Genomic DNA, 20528 nt, shown 5'->3' with positions numbered 1-20528 from the left:
TTTTTTCTTCTCGTCCTATTTGGATTTTTTCTTGCCGGTACTCCGCAAGTTCACACCTTTCATCGATGCTGAGGCTCGGTTTGAGTTTGAGGAGGTGGTGGCGACCCTGTCCCAGTTGCGCCTCCAATTGATGCAATCCTCCTATGATGCTTTCGAGCTCTCGGCTCGTGCTGCGGCCTGCTCGGTCGCCATGCGTCGACTGGCTTGGCTTCGCACCATTGATATGGATCCGAATCTCCAAGACAGACTTGCAAATGTGCCTTGTGCGGGAGCGGATCTGTTCGATGAGTCTGTCGAGACTGTTACTAAAAAACTGTCAGACCACGAAAAATCTTTCCAGTCTATCATGAGGCCTAAGCCTAAACCACAACAGTCTCGTCCTTCTAGACCGCCTATAATCTACCAAAGGCGTTATCAACCAAGGCAGGCCCCTCCTGCGAGACAGCCTGCAAAGCGACAGCCGCCCCAGAAGACTCAGCAAAAGCCTCAAATGCCGGCTGCTCCCAAGGCTACTCAGCCTTTTTGACTCTCCTCCAGGGAGCATAACCGATCTCGTTCTGCCTACCCCATATTTTCCCATAGGGGGTCGTCTCCATCATTTTTGTCATCGATGGGAGGCGATCACCACGGACCTCTGGGTCCTCTCCATCGTAAGAGAGGGATACTCTCTTCATTTCCAACGGGCCCCCCCCGGACCATCCTCCAAGAGAGTATCCTTCCAACTCCACACAGACCGCTCTTCTTCTCCAGGAAGCTCAGGCTTTGCTCCGGCTTCGGGCCGTCGAGCCGGTACCGGTGGATCAACAAAACCAGGGGTTTTACTCCCGGTACTTTCTGGTCCCGAAGAAGACGGGCGATCTGCGTCCCATTTTGGACCTTCGGGTCCTCAACAAGTTTTTGGTCAGGGAACGGTTCCGCATGCTGACCCTTGCCTCTCTTTATCCCCTCATCGAGCAGAACGATTGGTTATGCTCTCTGGACCTCAAGGAGGCCTACACTCACATCCCGATTCATCCGGCCTCCCGCAAGTTCCTCAGATTCCGGGTGGGACATCTGCATCTGCAGTATCGAGTGCTTCCCTTCGGCCTATCTTCGTCGCCCAGAGTCTTCACGAAGTGTCTGGTAGTGGTGGCCGCTGCACTCCGGAACATGGGTCTCCAGGTGTTCCCATACCTCGACGACTGGCTCATCAAGGCCCCGTCCGCTCCCAAGGTCATTTCGGCGACCTTGACTACCATTTGTTTTCTGCAGAGCTTGGGCTTCGAGATCAACTTTCCAAAGTCCCATCTTCAGCCCACCCAGTCTCTCCCCTTCATAGGGGCTGTCCTGGATACCATTCAACTTCGAGCATTCCTTCCTCCTCCACGCTTACATGCTCTCCTTCTACTCTGCCAGTCAGTGTCTTCTCGCCAATCCATCTCAGCGAGACACATGATGGTCCTTTTAGGCCACATGGCATCTACAGTTCATGTGACGCCTTTTGCCAGACTACATCTCAGGATCCCTCAATGGACTCTGGCATCTCAGTGGACTCAGGTGTCCGACCCGTTATCTCGTCACATTGTGGTCACTCCTGCTCTACGGCAGTCTCTTCTCTGGTGGATGACCTCTTCGAATCTATCCAGAGGTTTGCTGTTTCATTCTCCTCCCCATCAGAAAGTTCTAACGACCGATTCATCGAACTATGCATGGGGGGCCCATCTGGATGGTCTTCGCACTCAGGGGTTCTAGACCAGTGCGGAACGACTCCATCAAATCAATCTTCTGGAGCTCAGGGCCATCTTCAATGCTCTCCAAGCTTTTCAACATCTGCTTCACGACATGGTGGTCCTTATTCGCACAGACAATCAGGTCGCCATGTATTATGTCAACAAACAAGGGGGCACGGGCTCGGCCCCTCTTTGTCAGGAAGCTCTTCGAGTCTGGGATTGGGCGGTTCGCCACAACACCTTCCTCAGAGCAGTCTACATTCAGGGGAAGGACAACGTCTTGGCAGACAAATTGAGTCGTCTACTTCAGCCTCACGAATGGACGCTCCACTCCGACCCCCTTCATCAGATCTTTGCTCAGTGGGGGACACCTCAGATAGACCTCTTTGCAGCCCCCCACAACTTCAAGCTGCCTCAATTTTGCTCCAGGATCTACACTCCTCATCGCCTAGAGGCAGATGCTTTTCTGCTGGATTGGAGCAAACGTTTCCTATATGCGTTTCCTCCTTTTCCTCTCATTCAAAAGACTCTAGTCAAATTGAGATTAGACCATGCCACCATGATTCTGATTGCTCCTCGGTGGCCCAGACAACCTTGGTTCTCCCTTCTACTTCAACTCAGCAGCAGGGAGCCAGTACTTCTTCCAGTGTTTCCTTCACTACTCACTCAACATCAAGGTTCACTACTTCATCCCAATCTGCAGTCCCTCCACCTGACAGCTTGGTTCCTTTCAACATAACTCCTCACCAGTTCTCTCAAGCAGTGAGGGAGGTCTTGGAGGCTTCCAGGAAGCCTGCTACTCGACAATGCTATTCCCAAAAATGGACTAGATTCTCTTCCTGGTGTATTTCCAATGCCACGGAACCTCAGCGAGCTTCCCTATCTTCTGTATTGGATTATCTTCTCCACCTGTCCCAGTCTGGCCTCAAGTCTACCTCTATACGAGTCCACCTGAGTGCTATTGCGGCTTTCCATCAGCCTCTACAAGGGAAACCTTTGTCTGCTCATCCTGTGGTTTCCAAATTTATGAAAGGGCTTTTTCATGTCAACCCTCCTCTCAAACCTCCTCCTGTGGTTTGGGATCTCAATGTTGTCCTGTCTCATCTTATGAAGCCTCCGTTTGAACCTCTCAACACGGCTCCACTCAAGTATCTCACCTGGAAGGTGGTTTTTCTAGTGGCCCTCACGTCAGCTCGTCGAGTCAGTGAGCTTCAGGCCCTAGTGGCGGATCCACCGTTCACCGTATTCCATCATGACAAGGTGGTTCTCCGTACTCATCCAAAATTCTTACCTAAAGTGGTCTCTGAATTTCACATCAACCAATCCATCGTGCTTCCGGTGTTCTTTCCAAAGCCTCATTCTCATCCTGGGGAATCTGCTTTGCACACTCTGGACTGTAAACGTGCTCTAGCTTTCTACTTGGATCGCACAAAGCCACACAGAACTGCTCCTCAACTTTTCGTCTCCTTTGATCCAAACAAGTTGGGACGACCGGTATCGAAGCGCACCATCTCCAACTGGATGGCGGCTTGTATCTCTTCCTGCTATGCCCAGGCTGGATTATCCCTTCCCTGTAAGGTCACAGCCCATAAGGTCAGAGCAATGGCAGCCTCTGTAGCCTTCCTCAGATCGACACCGATTGAGGAGATTTGTAAGGCTGCCACTTGGTCCTCGGTTCATACATTCACCTCTCATTATTGTCTGGATACTTTCTCCAGACGGGATGGACAGTTTGGCCAAACAGTGTTACAAAATTTGTTCTCTTAAGTTGCCAACTCTCCCACCATCCCATTGGGGTTAGCTTGGAGGTCACCCACTAGTGAGAATACCTGCCTGCTTGTCCTGGGATAAAGCAATGTTACTTACCGTAACAGTTGTTATCCAGGGACAGCAGGCAGCTATTCTCACGTCCCACCCACCTCCCCTGGGTTGGCTTCTCAGGCTAGCTACCTGAACTGAGGAGACGCGCCCGGTACATCGGGCGGGAAGGCACTGGCGCATGCGCGGTGCGGGCATCTCGAAACTTCTGAGTTTCTTCAAGCAAGACATGCTTGCAAGATGTCCGTATCGGGGCTCTGTCGGATGACATCACCCACTAGTGAGAATAGCTGCCTGCTGTCCCTGGATAACAACTGTTACGGTAAGTAACATTGCTATTTAGGCATACCTTTTTAATTTCCTTTCCTTTAGTCGGGCCATACCATCCTGGGACCTTTCCTCAGAAGACTAAGGCCTGGGACTCTGCGGATGCTCTGCTTTTCTCTCCAATACTATTTTTTTTAGGGAAAATTAAAATTAAAAGGTAATGAACATCGTATTAAAGTCACTTCATGATGGCTGTGTTGGTTGATGGCACATGGGTGTGAGGGACCTTCCGCTTTGGCAGATGCATACTGGTGATGTCGTTGGAAAAGATAAGTTTCACTACCTCCATCGGTGGACAAGTAGGGATAACACTAAATGGCCCCACTAAAGGAAAGAAAATTAACAGGTATGACTACATTTCAACTTATTGTCTTGTTTTTCAGTTCTCTTTCTATGTTAACTGAATAGGAACGAGACGATAAGAATTTAGAGAACCAATTGAGAACAGCCTGATTAAGACCGATGTCTGAAAAGTAAATAAAGCAGAATGTACTACGTGATGTACTACGTCAACCGCTGCAGATAGATCAAACTGAAGCAAAATAGCATATTTGTTTTGTAATCATAATTGTTGAATTTTTGAAAGTAGAAAGATTAGCAAGGTTTCAGTGCTGAAATTTGAGCGTAATCCATGTTGAAATGGTTGAAGTATTGAAAATTTCTCAAGATAGTAAGTTGACTAGCGAAGATTGATTCTATCATTTTTGTCACAAAGGTATGTTGGCAATTGGTTGATAATGAGAGGAAATGGTAGGATCTAGATCTACCTTTTTAAGAAGAGGGGTGAGTTATTTGCCCCATGGAATGTGAAAATTAGACAGTCAAACAGGCAAGATGTCACCAGTTGTTATACTTGATTTCTAGTTTGTAAGGATAATTTTGATTACAATGGCAATCAATATTTCTAGTAATTTATTGAAATATGTCTAAAGATGGACCAAGATAATGCAGTGCACCAACAAGTACGCCCGCAGTTGCACCCTGTCAATTGTGCCCTATCAAATGTGCACACCAAAGAAGGAATATTTGAAAGAAGAGATTTATTCCCCCCTAAATACAGTATGCATACATGAATGCATTTATACCAGTTTGAAGCTATACCTTTAGTTGCTAAAATAATTTTCCATCTGTTGAAGATATCTGGCTCTTCCTCTAAAGCAGGGCTGCCCAAGTCTGGTCCTCGAGATCTACTGGCAGGCCAGATTTTCAGGATATCCACAATGAATATGCATAAGAGAGAGATTTGCATACCCAGAAGGAAGTGCAAGCAAATATCTCTCATGCATATTCATTGTGGATATCCTGAAAACCTGGCCTGCCAGTAGATATCAAGGACCGGACTTGGGCAGCCCTACTCTAAAGTATGATTTGAGAACTAATGATACAATGCTTCAGTTGTATCCAACTGTAATATTGAAAATTCGGTAATTCATATTTTAGATGTGTAGTTTCAAATGATATGAAACCATTTTTTTCAAGTGACTGTCAATATCTGGTTTGCAGGGCAATCTGCCATTAAGGGGTGTTCTGTATAGTATTCATGCTTAACTATGACTACTCTGTCTTAGAATATAAGCCATATGATAATCATGAAAACTAGAGAAATTTACACCACCACATAGTTTTGCAGATAAGCTTCTTCAAGGCAATATAGGATGGTTTATTGCCTCAGAACTTTATTAATGTCCTAAAATTTATAGATGCAAGTTGGGTTTTTTTTTGTATATTATATTTGTGACATCAGAATAAACCTGTGGATAAAGGAGAGCTGGTTGATGTAGTGTATGTAGATTTTCAGAAAGCTTTCTACAAAGTTTATTAAGAAAGGCTCCTGAAAAAATTAAAATCATGGCAATGATCTATTTTGGCAAAATCAGAGGGTATGGTTAAATGGCCATTTTTCTCAATGGAGGAGGGTGAGTAGTGAAGTGCCGAAGGGATCTGTAGTGGGATTGGTGCTATTTAACATATTTATAAATGACCTGGAAATTGGAACAATAAGTGAAGTGATTAAATTTGCAGATGATGCTAAACTGTTTAAAGTTGTTAAAACGCATGCAGATTATGAAAAATTGCAGGGAGACCTTAGGAAATTGGGAAAACTGGGCATGGAAATGGGTGATTACATTTAATGTGGATAAATACAAAGTGATGCACATTGGTAAGGATAGTCTAAATCCTAGTTACCAGACACTAGGGTCCACCTTGGGGGGGGGGTCAGCACCCAAGAAAAAGATCTAGGTATCATCATAGATGATATGCTGAAACCTTCTGCCAAATGTGTGGTGGTGGCCAAAAAAGCAAACAAGATGCTAGAAATTATTAGAAAAGGGATGGTAAATAAGAATATTATAATGTCTGTATATCGCTTTATGGTGTGACCTCACCTTGAATATTGCGTTCAGTTCTCGTTGTAGTAGCTCAAAAATATAGCAGAATTAGAAAAGGTTCAAAGAACAACCAAGATGATAAATGGGATGGAACTCCTCTTGTATGAGGATAGGGTTCTTTAGTTTGGAAAAGTGACATGTAATGGGAGATACGATAGAAGTCTACAAAATCCTGAGTGGTGTAGAATGGGCACAAATGAATCTTTTTACTCCATCAAAAATTAGAAAGACTAGGGAATACTCAATGAAGTTACAGGGAAATACTTTTAAAACCAATAGGAGGAAATATTTTTTTTCATTCAGAGAATAGTTAAGCTTCTGGAACTCATTGGCAAAGGATGTAGTAATAAAGTAAAATTCTGGAATCTCTCGTGGCACACCCGGAATCTCCTCGTGGCACACAATTTGAGAGACACTTTGTTAGAATCTTGTGTACAGGATCCATCAACGAGCCACATGGTCTCCCAGATATTTTGATAACTTTCCACATTGGAGGTTGGTTATGCCCTATTCTGTAACACACATGACCAAACAGAATTCAGAAGGGAGTTAAGAATAGTCTTACTGGGTCAGACCAATGGTTCATCTAGCCCAGTATCCCGTCTTCGTGGAGGCCAATCCAAGTTGCAAGCACCTGACAAAAACCCAAATAGTAGCAGCATTCCATGCTTTTATGTGTAAAAGCAAAATATCATCTCAATAGACCTGGAGAATTACTAACAAAATTTTCCCCCCGATGCATTTTGGATGGAAAAAGGATCTCAGGCAAAAAATTGAACCCAATATTCGAGTTTCATAGCCCAGCCTACACCATACCAGTCCTGAAAAATTCCATACATAAAATAGTGTACTATAATCAATTCACAAATTCTAATGTCCATTATTCAATATATTCACTACTCAGTGTTCATGAAACAGCATAAGACTTCAGTTCTGCAGAATAATCCAAAAATGGTCGCATATATGTCTTCACAGAGCTAAATTTCATCTGATGCTGAAGAGCAGCTGCAGTAGCATATGTCCCATTGAATAATGGACATTAGAATTGTGAATTGATTATAGTGTACTGTTTTATGTATGGAATTTTTTCAGGACTGGTTATGGTATAGACTGGGCTATGAAACTAAATAATTTTGGGTCCTATTTTTTTGCCGCAATGAGGTCCTTTTTATCCACTCTATAATGCTCCATTATCATAGCGCTGCTTCTTGTGACCCTGGGCAAGTCACTTAATCCTCCATTGCCCCAGGTACGTTAGGTAAATTGTGAGCCCACCGGGACAGATAGGGAAAATGCTTGAGTACCTGATTGTAAACTGCTTGATAGGCGGTATATAAATACCTAAATAAATAAATTAAATTAAAATTATTTGACGTTTCATCACAACAGAGTAGTTCTTCGCATGTACCCTATGTTCCTTCTTAAGGTAGAGTTTGAATTTCATCTTAATGTTAGTTGTTCTGCCAGTATTTGTCCCAAAACAACATGCCTATCCTGGCAAGAGTGTACTATATACCTTAGAGTGCAAGCAAGCCTTAGCCTTCTATCTAAATTTTTGTTTCTTTTGACCCAATTAGGATGTGGGTAGCCATCAGCAAACACCCTATTTCCAGTTGGCACTAGTATATTGCATCTCGTTCTCTTATGCCCAGGTTGGGCTGACTCTAGAGCAGTGGTCTCAAACTCAAACTCTTTGCAGGGCCACATTATGGATTTGTAGGTACTTGGAGAAAAAATAGTTAATATCTTGTTAAAGAAATGACAATTTTGCATGAGGTAAAACTCTTTATAGTTTATTAATCTTTCCTTTTGGCCAAGTCTTAATAATATTGTAATTTATAGCTAAAGAGACATATGATCAAGAAACTGTTTTATTTTACTTTTGTGATTATGATAAACATACCAAGGGCCTCAAAACTGTACCTGGAGGGCCACATGTGGCCCCTGGGCCACGTGTTTGAGACCACTGCTCTAGAGGGTCATGTTCAAGGCTCATAATTCAGAGCCATGGCTGTGTCGGTAGCTCACTTGAGCTCAACCTCCATCAAAAAAATTTGCAAGGCTTCAACATGGTCGTCGGTTCACACATTCACATCTCTTTACTCCCTAAAGCAGGATATGCAATATGACAGCTGATTTGGTCAGACAGTGCTGCAGAATTTGTTTGATGTCTAGGATCTAACTCCACCCTCCTAGGCCCCTCCTAGGTTGCATCTTAACACCTAGTTTGTATATAGCTTAAGGTTGAAACTAGCAAAGACACTCGATTGTAGCAGGTGTTCTCTGAGGACAGCAAGCATTCTAATATATCACCTTCCCTAGGAATTGTATTTCTTCAGCTTTATTATTCTACTCAGGAACCTGCACTTGCGTGTCGGGTGGGAAAACACCCAATAAAAATTATATTTGATGACATTTCCCTGGTTGGTGGCTTCTCTTCCTCATGACTTTTATACTGGGAATTGCACACACTGGGCTCTGTTGGATGATGTCACCCAGATGTGAGAATACCTGACCTTCTGTCCTGCTACAGGTGAGTAACTTTGCTTTATTAGGTTACATATCACCCACAACCTATAAAATTACAGTTGGTTTTACAGAGAATTATTATTTTTTATAAAATTTAACTACATGAACGATTATTGTTGACTTTATGAATGTCAATTCACTTTGGAAAACATTTTCAAGAATAGCATGCATTAGCAAAGCAAAAGTATATAAACTCTCATCTGAAGCATGCAGCAATATTTGCTGTTGAAATGGAACAATTTAAATGAGATTCATTAAATATTGACTCAAGCAACATTCATATTTCAGTGCAGTTTTGGTCTAAGAACTCCTGCAGAGCTTTGAGATCTTCAGTGTAGAAAAACTGGGGCTCTTTTCCCTGGAGAAGCGGAGACTTAGAGGGGCTATGATAGAGACTTACAAGATCATGAAGGGCATAGAGAAAGTGGAGAGGGACAGATTCGTCAAACTTTCGAAGACTAGAAGAACGAGAGGGCATTCGGAAAAATTAAAAGGGGACAGATTCAAAACCAATTCTAGGAAGTTCTTCTTCACCCAGTGGGTGGTAGACACCTGGAATGCGCTTCCAGAGGGCGTGATAGGACAGAGTACGGTTTTGGGGTTCAAGAAGGGATTGGATGATTTCTTGAAGGAAAAGGGGATAGAAGGGTATAGATAGAGGATTACTATATAGGTCCTGGACCTGCTGGGCATGATGGACCTCTGGTCGTTCTAAGTGCAGAAGTGTGGAGAGCGCTGTACCCAAGAGACACAAGCCGGAGTCATCTAAAGGAGATTCTGTGATGCCTAATATGGCATTTTCTCCAGAATTTGTCATTTTGATGTGACGAGCTTATCTGGATGGATGAGACCCCCAGAGTAAGTCTAGGAGCACACCAGAGGGTGTGCAAGGGGGCTTGGGTTTCCAGGGTAAATCTACCTAAGTGTGAGAGCTTGGCCAGGATTCAGTGGATCTTTCTGAGGGAGACTTAGATGATGAGGAATCTGTTTGTACATCTTTGCTGTCACAGAGTGAGTCCTCTCTGTTGGGAGATGCAGAATTGCAAGTCAGTGCGAGTGCGCAAGATACAGTGGTGGCTCTCAATCAAGGGGATGACCCCATGGTCAGCCAGCGGTTTAGACCCTGAACTCTGGTTAAACTTATTGTGGACTCTTTTCAGGAGTTAAATTTGGACTCCCAGCAGGTCTCCTCTGCTCCCTGCTGTATGAGTGGAGTTTAGAGCCCAGTCTTCCTCATTTCCCTGACATCAATGTATTAGTCACAGAGCATTGGATACTCCTGAAGGGTCCCTTAAATTAGCCAAGACAATGGCTCGGCTTTATCCAGTGGCACAGGAGTGTCAGCAGCTGTTTGCTTAGCCTAAGGTAGATTTCTTGGTAGTGCAGGTAACCAAATGCATGTCCCTACCAAGTGAGGAAGGCATGGTATTAAAGGATCTGCAGGATCGCAGAGTTGATGTGACTCTTAAGACATAGTAACATAGTAGATGACGGCAGATAACGACCTGAATGGTCCATCCAGTCTGCCCAACCTGATTCAATTTAAATTTTTTTAAAAAATTTTTTCTTCTTAGCTATTTCTGGGCAAGAATCCAAAGCTCTACCCGGTACTGTGCTTGGGTTCCAACTGCCGAAATCTCCGTTAAAACCTACTCCAGCCTATCTACACTGTCCCAGCCATTGAAGCCCTCCCCAGCCCATCATCCACCAAATGGCCATATACAGACAATTTGAAATGCTAGCCTTGGGGATCAAGTCAGCTGAAGCAGCTTCCTTTCTGTCATACCAGGTTTCCGGGGCTTGAGCTGGCCGATGGTGAGCCTTTGCCCCAGCTCCTATTAGCAGGAGTGGACCATGTAGCTGATGCTCTCTGCGACCTCATCAGTTTCATGAGCAAAGTTTTGGCTTAATTGCTCTCAGCCCACAGAATACACTGGATCTGGCAATGGGCTGGAGATGCCTCCTCCAAGGCTACCCTCAGCAGACTTCCTTTGAAGGGACAAATGTTGTTTAGAAAGGGACTGGACAATGTCATGACCAGCATGGCAGATCATTGACCAAAATCTCTACCTGACAGTGGACTGCAAGCCTCCAGAGGCCCTGGGCAGTCTAATTTTCATGGCTCCACATGTTTTTGACACTACTTAGGTGGAGCATCCTCTTGGAGATCCTTTCAGGAAGCCAGACAGAGATTTTCAGGTTCCAGGTGGAGCTAAGCCTCCAGTTCTCGTTCCGCTTCAACCTCCAAGAAAACACAATGACACTAGTGTCAGCCTAGCATTGCTAGCAGCCAGCATTTTCAGTTGGCCTAACCAATGTCAGCAGAAGCCTATGGGACATTATATCAATCTGACTCTGGAATGTTGATGCATATAGACCCCTGCACAGAATTCACATACATTAAGCATCCAGCCAGACTGGTTTGTTTATCAAGAAGATAGGCTACTTGAATGGGACAAAGAAGCCAGAGACTAATCCCATCTACCATTCCTGTAAGTGTTACAACTAGGTCACGAGAAGTTCCCCTGAAGATATGGGGCTGGCTCTCAGGGTATGCGGAGGCCTAGGCGCAGATCTCGTCAGACTGTTGGGTGCTAGAGATCATTCAGAGCAGTTACAAGCTCGAATTTGCCCAGCCCTTAACAGACTGGTTTGTAGACTCCCCAGTAGGGTGAGAAGAGAAAGCAAGCAAGGTTACAGCTACAGTTTAGCGGCTGTTAGATATTCGGGCAATAGAGTTTGTGCTTCCTGAAGATTCAGTCTCAGGCAGAAATTCCATATACTTCATCGTGCCCAAGAAAGGTTCAGATGATTGGAGACCTATTCTGGGTCTTATACATATCAATGCAGTGTTGAAAGTGCTGTGCTTTTGCATGGAGACAGTTCGATCAATCATAGTGGTGGTGGCACTGAGGGAATTTCTGACCTCACTGGATTTGACGGAGGCCTACCTGCATATTTTCTGGAACACGGAAAGTTCCTGAGATTTCATGTCCTGGAAAACCATTACCAGTTCTCGGCTCTTCCCTTTGGGCTGGCAATAGCTCCTCACACCTTTACCAGGGTGATGGTGGTGGTAGCTGCCCATCTATGCAAGTTGTGCTTGCAGGTGCACCCATACCTGGATGACTGGCTGATCAGAGCTCTGTCGTTCCTGTAAGGTGAACAAATGGTAGCCCACGCGCAGAGCCTGGGTTGGATAGTGAATTTCCGAAAGAGCCAACTGGTTCTGTTCCAATCCCTAGATTATCTGGGAGTTTTCAACCCAGCAGAAGGTTGTGTCTGCCTTCCAGAGGTATGAAGACAGAAGCTTTGCACACAGATAATGAGCTTGTTGGTCAAATCAGCTCTATCCAAGTGGCATTACCTTCAAGTTCTAGGCTCCATGGCTGCCTTGGTAGATGTGCTCCCTTGGGTGAAGGCTTAAATGCATACTCCAGAGCGCATTACTGTTGAGGTGGTCTCCTTGATATGACTTTCTCTAGATTTCTGTGCTGTGGACTAGAGAGTTGCGCGGGGACAGAAATCCCACCCGTCCCCGCCAAAGTCCCACCCGTCCCCGCGAGGAATCCCCTCCGTCCCTATAAACTACAGAAATAGTTATTTCACTTAATTATGCTACTGAATTAAAGGCTCTGGTAGAAACCCATTTACAAATAAGCGAAAAGACTATTAATTTGGAAATATTAATTGGGAAGAATACATACTTTGTAAACAGGTTTCTACCAGAGCCTCTAATGTTTATAAATTTTTATCAACACAACTAATATACTACTTTATCCTAAAGCAAAAAAAAAAAACAACAAAAAGAGAATATTTTTCCTACCTTTGTTGCCTGGTTTCTGCTTTCCTCATGTTCTCATTCAAATCCGTCCATCCACTGTCTCTCTTCTCTCTGCATCTTCCATTTGCTCTGTTACTGTGCCTTTCCCTTTCTCCCCCCTTCCAAATTGGTCTGGCACCCATCTTCTTCCCTCCGCTCCCCCCAGTCTGGCATCTCTGTCTTCTTCCCTGCCAGCGTCTTCTCCCCACTCTCTCTTCCCCATTTCCTGTCAGCGTCCTTCTCCCCCCCTCTGTCTTCCTCATATGCTTTCAGTGTCCTTCTCTCCCCTCTGTCTTCCCCATGTCCTTTCAGCATCCTTCTCCCCCCTCAGTTTTACCTTAATCGTCTTTTCCTCTCCACCCCACCTTTCCTCCCTTTCTCCCTCCCTGCCCCTTACCTTTGTGGCGCTTCCCCGCCCAACTGACAACAGAACAGGCCCGGTCCAACAAACCTCCCTGTCCTGTAGCCGCGAATCTAAATTACCTTCTTACAGCAGCTGGAGTATTGAAGCTGCTGTAAGAAAGTAATTTAGATTTGCGGCTACAGGGCAGGGAGGTTTGTCAGACCGGGCCTGTTGGTCGGTCGGGGGAAGCGCCACAAAGGTAAGGGGATCTGGCCGGCTGTGCTGCATCCGGGGCGGACCACCCTCCCCGCCCCCCCCCCTTGGTACGTCACTGCCTTTTCCCTACCTGCCCTGCCGCAGCTCACAGCCGACCGGAAGTCTTCCCGATGTCAGCGTTGACGTCGGAGGGAGGGAGGGCGGGCTTTGCTTAAGCCCTCCCTCAGACGTCAGCGCTGACATCGGGAAGACTTCCGTTCGGCTGTGTGCTAGGGCAGGTAGGGAGAGACGAGCCTTGCGGCTGAGTACATCCAGTCCTGCAGGAACCCTGCGACCCTAGGGGGCGTCCCCATGGGATCCCTGTGACCCGAAGGGGGGAACCTGCGGGTCCCGCGGGATTCCCGTTGTCCCCGTTCCCGTGCAGCTCTCTAGAGCATTGGTCCCAAAGGAAGTGGTCAATCAACAGATTGGAACGTCATGCCATTCAGTTGGATTGCAGTCTGGAGAACATTGGATCTGGGAGAATGGATGCTGTCTGCAGCGGCCTCCCAATCCATTGTTAGGTGCTGGGGTCACCAGATGTTTGATCTGATGGTGAAAGCAAGAAACAAGAAGTTGAATTGATTCTTCAGTCAAAGATCCGAGCCTGGAAATGCATGTCCGGATGCTCTAGTCCAACTGTGGTCAAAGAGTGAGCTCTCATATATGTTTTTTTCTGTGGCCCATGATAGGCTGGATACTCCACAGAATTGCACACCATCGGGGATTGGTCATTCTCCTGTGCCTGCCTACTGTCTCAATCAGAAAGTTCAAGTCCAAATTGAAATTTGGATGGTATGAAGAATAATCTATTACTATAACACATTGGGTTATTATTTGAGCTCCATAAATGTTTTTTTGTCATGATTGTTTGCTGTTTTGATTATTCAATGGCCATGTTTAACATGTTTGTTATAATTTCAGAGCAGAACAAAACTGTAGTTTGGGAAGTTTTCCCATACCCCTCCTTAACATGTGTTTTTATATGGGGCTATTGCCTGCTTTGATACAAACTGAAGGGGGCAGCAGAGCCCTTTAGTGAAGGAGGAGGGATTAGAGAATGACACGGGGAAAAATTCTGTCCCTGTCACTGTCCCGTCCCCGGCCACCATCCTCTTCTCCGCCACGTCCCCGTCTCTGCCGACCCCTTCACCGCCCCATCACCGTCACCGCTGTCCCTTTCACCGACCCGTCCCCGTCTTCTCCTCTCCATCCTCCCACCCCCAGCACCCTTCACGTGGTCCAGCAGCTCCCTCCTGCCGGCCAGCCGTGGATTTCCCTCCCTCCCTCCCTTTCCCTTACCTTCTCTTGTTGAAACTGGCGATTTCTATAAGGCTATGCGCTGTATTACAGCTGGAGCCTTGAAGTCGCATCGGGTTGCCTGCTAGAAAAGTCTCCTCCGATGCAACCGGAAACAGGAAGTTGCGTCGGAGGAAACTTTTCCAGCAGGCAACGCGATGCAACTTCAAGGCTCCGGCTGTAATACAGCACATAGCCTTATAGAAATCGCTAGTTTCAACAAGAGGAGGGAAGGAGGGAGGGAAATGCATGGCCGGCCGGCCGGTGGGAGAGAGGGAGCTGCTGGATCGAACTCTCTTCACTGCGTGTTCATGCTCGTTCACCGTGCGTGCTAACCATTCACCGCTTCACGGGGCGGTGAATGGCCTTGTCCCCGATCTCACAGTGACCTTTTTTTTTTTGGACACCGTTTTGGCGGGTTACCCGCAGCTAGCCGCGGTTAACAACCACCGTGTCATTCTCTAGGAGGGATTCAAAAGCTAGAGTGGATTCCTTCTGCACAGCTCGCAAGCATGGGGATATTAACCGTTTGTCCAGAATGATACACCTATCTACTAGAAAAGATATTAGCAAGGTAAGAACTTTATCTTTTTTTTGTCTCGTTTGTCTATTTTAATTAGATTGTAAGCTCTGTTGAGCAGTGATTGTCTCTTATACGTTTAATGTACAGCGCTGCGTAAGTCTATTACAGTGGTGCCTCGCATAACGGACGCCTCGCACAGCGAACGCTGCGCACAACGAACTTTATGTCTTGATCCGTACAACGAACTTCGTTTCACACAACGAAGTCGCCCGAGCTGCATCCTTCCGCGCAGGCACTGCGCTTAACTGCCCTCTCTCCGCCTGGTTCCCTCTTGCCCCCCCGACTCCCCGACACGATCGGGGCAAAAAGGAGCCCAAGCCCTCTTGCCCCGCCGATTCCCCAACTCCCCACACAATATCGGGCCAGGAGGGAGCCCAAGTCCTCCTGGCCACGGCGACCCCCTAACCCCACCCTGCACTACATTACGGGCAGGAGGGATCCCAGGCCCTCCTGCCCTCGACGCAAACCCCCCTCCCCCCAACGACCGTCCCCCCCCAAGAACCTCCGACCGCCCCCCCAGCCGACCCGCGACCCCCCTGGCCGACCCCCGCGACACCCCCAACCCCCTCCCCCGTACCTTTCTGTAGTTGGCCGGACAGACGGGAGCCAAACCCGCCTGTCCGGCAGGCAGCCAACGACGGAATGAGGCCGGATTGGCCCATCCGTCCCAAAGCTCCGCCTACTGGTGGGGCCTAAGGCGCCTGGGCCAATCAGAATAGGCCCGGGAGCCTTAGGTCCCTCCTGGGGGCGGGGCCTGAGGCACATGGGCCCAACCCGACCATGTGCCTCAGGCCCTGCCCCCAGGAGGGACCTAAGGCTCCCGGGCCTATTCTGATTGGCCCAGGCACCTTAGGCCCCACCAGTAGGCGGAGCTTTGGGACGGATGGGCCAATCCGGCCTCATTCCGTCGATGGCTGCCTGCCAGACAGGCGGGTTTGGCTCCCGTCTGTCCGGCCAACTACAGAAAGGTACGGGGAAGGGGGTTGGGGGTGTCGTGGGGGTCGGCCAGGGGGGTCGCGGGTCGGCTGGGGGGGCGGTCGGAGGTTCTTGGGGGGGGGCGGTCGTTGGGGGGAGGGGGGGTTTGCGTCGAGGGCAGGAGGGCCTGGGATCCCTCCTGCCCGTAATGTAGTGCAGGGTGGGGTTAGGGGGTCGCCGTGGCCAGGAGGACTTGGGCTCCCTCCTGGCCCGATATTGTCGGGGAGTTGGGGAATCGGCGGGGCAAGAGGGCTTGGGCTCCCTTTTGCCCCGATCGTGTCGGGGAGTCGGGGGGGCAAGAGGGCTTGAGCTCCCTTTTGCCCCGATCGTGTCGGGGAGTCGGGGGGGCAAGAGGGCTTGAGCTCCCTCTTGCCCCGATCGTGTCGGGGAGTCGGGGGGGCAAGAGGGCTTGAGCTCCCTCTTGCCCCGATCGTGTCGGGGAGTCGGGGGGGCAAGAGGGCTTGAGCTCCCTCTTGCCCCGATCGTGTCGGGGGTACCAGGGACCACACGGAGTCACCCACCGTACCACCCGATTCGGGTAAGCGCAGGTATCGGTGGGTGGCTTATTTGCGGGGGGGTGCCTTATTTTACATTTTTTTCTAAAAAGGGGGGGCTGTCTTATTTGATGGCCCTGCCTTATCATCGGGGAAACACGGTAGAAAAAAAAAAAAATGAACAGTTAAGTCCCAGTTTTTGCCGCTGAGACTCTGCCCTCTCACTGTAAAATTAGACTCTACTTAGTCTGTCTTTAAATTTAAAAAATGTGTGTTGTTTTAAAAAACAATTATGTTTTTAGATGTATCTAAATAAAAATAATAACCAAAAATTTATCTTTTTTTTATGTCATCTTAGCATATTTTATGCTACAGAACGAATTATTTTTTTTAACATGTATTGTTATGGGAAAACGCGTTTCACATAACGAACTTTTCGCATAACAAACTTGCTCCTGGAACGAATTAAGTTCGTTGTGTGAGGCACCACTGTAGTGTTATAGAAATAAGTAGTAGTAGTTCTCAGGCCCTGTAGCCCCTTTATGAGGATCCTTTCAGTAACTAACCCTTTCTTTCTCTTGCTTTGGAAGCTACTCTGCAGGTTGGAAATGCCTCAACTATACTATATAATATACTGGAAATCCCACTTCAGTGAAAATAACTATGTACAAAATCCAAATAGTGTTTTATGCCTATTATTTTGGAAAGAAATTATCATCTCTTGCAATTAGTTGATTAAACAAAAATAAAATTGGAAGCCCAAAGTACTGCAAGGTTGAGGCGGAATAGAAATCAGTAATGTAATATGGAGATTCTGTTAAGAATTGCTCATCTTTCGTTTGGCCTGTTTTTATTTAAATTTCTTTTATCAGGCTATGTGAACCAGTAAAACTGCTAAATCTAACCTTCAAGGCAGCACAGAATTTCTAGGTTGGAGTAACCTGGCAACCAGATTTAATATTATTTTTTCTGTCTTCATGAGAACCTTTTGAAAGGAGGATTGCTGCGTATTCAGCCAGAAATCTACTAGATAGGACTAAGACAGTATTTCCCAAGTCGGTCCTAGAGTACTCCCTCGCTAGTCAGGTTTTCTGAATATCTACGATGAATATGTATGAAATAAATGTACACACAATGGAGGCAGTGTATGCTAATGAATTTCATGCATATTCATTGTGGATATTCTAAAAACTTGTCAGCAAGGGGGTACTCCAGAACTGACTTGGGAAACAATGAGGTAGTGTTGTGTTCTGTGAAGATACATATTTTTCTGTGAAGTTATTTTCTATATAATGTAAGGCAGGTGTGTAGCAGGGACTTTCCTGAGCTTGATGGTGGATATCATTCAAATGCTTATGACAAGGCTCTAAAGATCTTTTGAGGCAAGAAAACATCATAAGAATAGACATACTGGGTCAAGCCCGGTAGCCCGTTCTCACGGTGACCAAGCCAGGTCGCTAGTACCTGGCCAAAACCCAAGGAGTAGCAACATTCCATGCTACCGATCCAGGGCAAGCAGTGGCTCCCCCCAGGAAATTGTCCAAACTTTTCTTAAAACCAGCTATGCTATCTATCCACTCTTACCACAACCTCTGGCAATGCTTAACTATTCTCTCTGAGTAAAAAAAAAAAAAATTTCCTCCTATTGGTTTAAAAGTATTTCCCTGTAACTTCATTTAAGTTACAGATTGACAGAGGAAATTACAGTATTTTAATCACTTGTTGTATGGTGCTACATATCACCTTCCTCTTACCCTAAAACATTTCAACATTACGAACTTCCTTGTAGTTTTATAGAGTTTTCTGTGTTGTAATAGCCTTAAATGTATCATAAGCATAAACTGATGCCAAGTATATGCCTCCTTTTGTAGTATTTAATGGCCATTTCCTTATCATCCATGACAGACCAATTCAGATGAGTGATCTATATCCCCCTGCTGAGGAGATGGAGGGAAATAGCTATTGGACTGAAGCCATAAATATTTTCTAGTTGTTTTTCAGTGTTAGTGCAGATATGATTTTCAGAAATTGTTTCACACCAGGAAGACCTGATACTTTTTCAGAATAACATGTCCTGACCTGCTCAGTCTTACTCTTGCTCTTTTTATTGAAAATAAAAAAAATGGTATCCTGCTGCAGAAATGCATTTTTCAGGGTTGGTATGTGTAAAAGGCACAAGTGAAATCTTGCCAGGCCTGATTCAGATCTCTTCAATAGTTTTTGTATTCATATGATAAGGTTCAAATCAAATCTAATCCTTGGTATTATATACCGCATCATCCCTGCAAAAGAGAGTTTGATGTGATTTATGTTAAGACTTTGCACTGTATATTAATTAAAAAAAAACAACCCAACAAAAAACAGTCTGGCATGCCACACAACAAATTTTCAACTTATGTTTTAAATAAGTAGAACACCAATATTTATGCTAATCAAGAAACTTTTATTTCTTTAGGTTAATTGTTGTTTTTATGTAAAATCTTTTCTGGAACACACTGAGAATATGAACTTGGAAATTGACTGTGGCATGAAAGGAAAATTGTACAAAGAGGGAGGCCTTTTTGAAGCCACTTTTCAGTTTGGCGTTTAGAGAAAATGTGAAATCAAACAGAAAGTAACTCATGATTGTTATCTTCCACAGAGGGCACAGTATTGGTTTCTGGGAAGAATGTCTGCCTTGGCAGCAGTTGTAAAAAACTGTAGGGGTTAGAAGTCTTATAGCCTGGAAAATCATCTGGGTGTTTGACTTGTTATGGCTGACGGATTATATTGCTGCCTTAATTTGGATTTTAGTTTTAATTAGGAATCTTTTCGAAAACAGAGTTCAAGACAAATTACAGTTGGGTACAGAAGTTATTTCCCTGCTCAAATAGATTTATAAGACAGTCTAAGTGTAACTAAGCGTTGGAAGGTGAAGTGACTTACTCAAGGTCTTTTGATATGTTGCTCCATGCAGTCCTGTTCTCCAGATTAGACTATTGTAACATAACGCTGACACGCCTGGTAAGAGAGGGAAGACCTTCCAACAAGCTGCACGGCACGCCTTAGAGATGGAACTTAAAAACAGACAGTATTTCCAGAGGGAGGACTTGGAAGAGCATGGGAGTTCCTCAGAATGCTTGGAGGCTATGGAACAGAATCCAGATGATTGGGAAAGAATCTCACCTGGGGATAGCTCAAATCCAAATGTAGCAGTGGACTGGGAGAAAAGTACACCAAACCTAGAGGAGGCAGAGCTGCCGATGGACACTGTGGGGAACAGTGGTCAGGTCAGAGTAAAAGAATCCCTGAAACTGTTCCTTTTGAAATTGCAAAGAAAGTTTACTTGCTGCTCAAGAAAGCCTTGTGTTTTTTAAGCCTTAATGCAGTAGAGTAGGGGTTGAGAGTGAGCTTCTGATATTATTTAGTCTTGGTGCATGGGAATAGACCTAGGGTTTTTCCAAGTCACTCCATCTACCCCAGCCTGAATGTTGTTTTATAGCCAGCAACACATTAGGCATTATAAGGCTAGGTGTTTAAAAGTGTGGTAATGAGCATTTCAGGAACAGGTGCCGTTTAAAGACTCAAGCAGAAGATAAAGGCCCAGATTCACTAAAGATAGCGATTCAATCGCTGTTGGCTGATTCTCTGGCCGATTTTGAAACGGCGATTGATTCACTATCTTTTTTGCATGCAAATCATTTGCATGCAAACTCTCCGACTCTGTCCAATAAAAAAAAAAAATCCCTCCACCCCCCCCCAACAAAGCACTCCCTCCATTCCTCCCTCCCCGAACCCCAAAAATGTCAGGAAGGATGCCGACTCCCTCCTGCCATCGACCCCGCCCATCAGATGGCTGAACACCCCCCCTCCGTGCAGTACACCTCCCCCCTGCCGAATACCCACGTTTAAAAATATGGCAGGAGGAATACCTACTCCCTCCTGCCATCACCCCCCCATTAGATATGGCAGGAGGGATGCCAACTTCCTCCTGCTGTCGAGAC

At 45.9% G+C, this 20528-nt stretch overlaps 1 protein-coding gene across 1 annotated transcript in view; it reads left to right on the top strand.

Annotated features, from left to right (window-relative positions):
• PACS1 (phosphofurin acidic cluster sorting protein 1) overlaps positions 1-20528 on the top strand; it is a 202230-nt gene that overhangs the window by 20629 nt on the left and 161073 nt on the right. The window lies entirely within an intron of this gene.

The sequence above is a fragment of the Geotrypetes seraphini genome, chromosome 8, assembly GCF_902459505.1.
Source record: "Geotrypetes seraphini chromosome 8, aGeoSer1.1, whole genome shotgun sequence".
NCBI classification, from domain to species: domain Eukaryota; kingdom Metazoa; phylum Chordata; class Amphibia; order Gymnophiona; family Dermophiidae; genus Geotrypetes; species Geotrypetes seraphini.
This window is presented reverse-complemented; position numbering and strand designations above follow the sequence as displayed.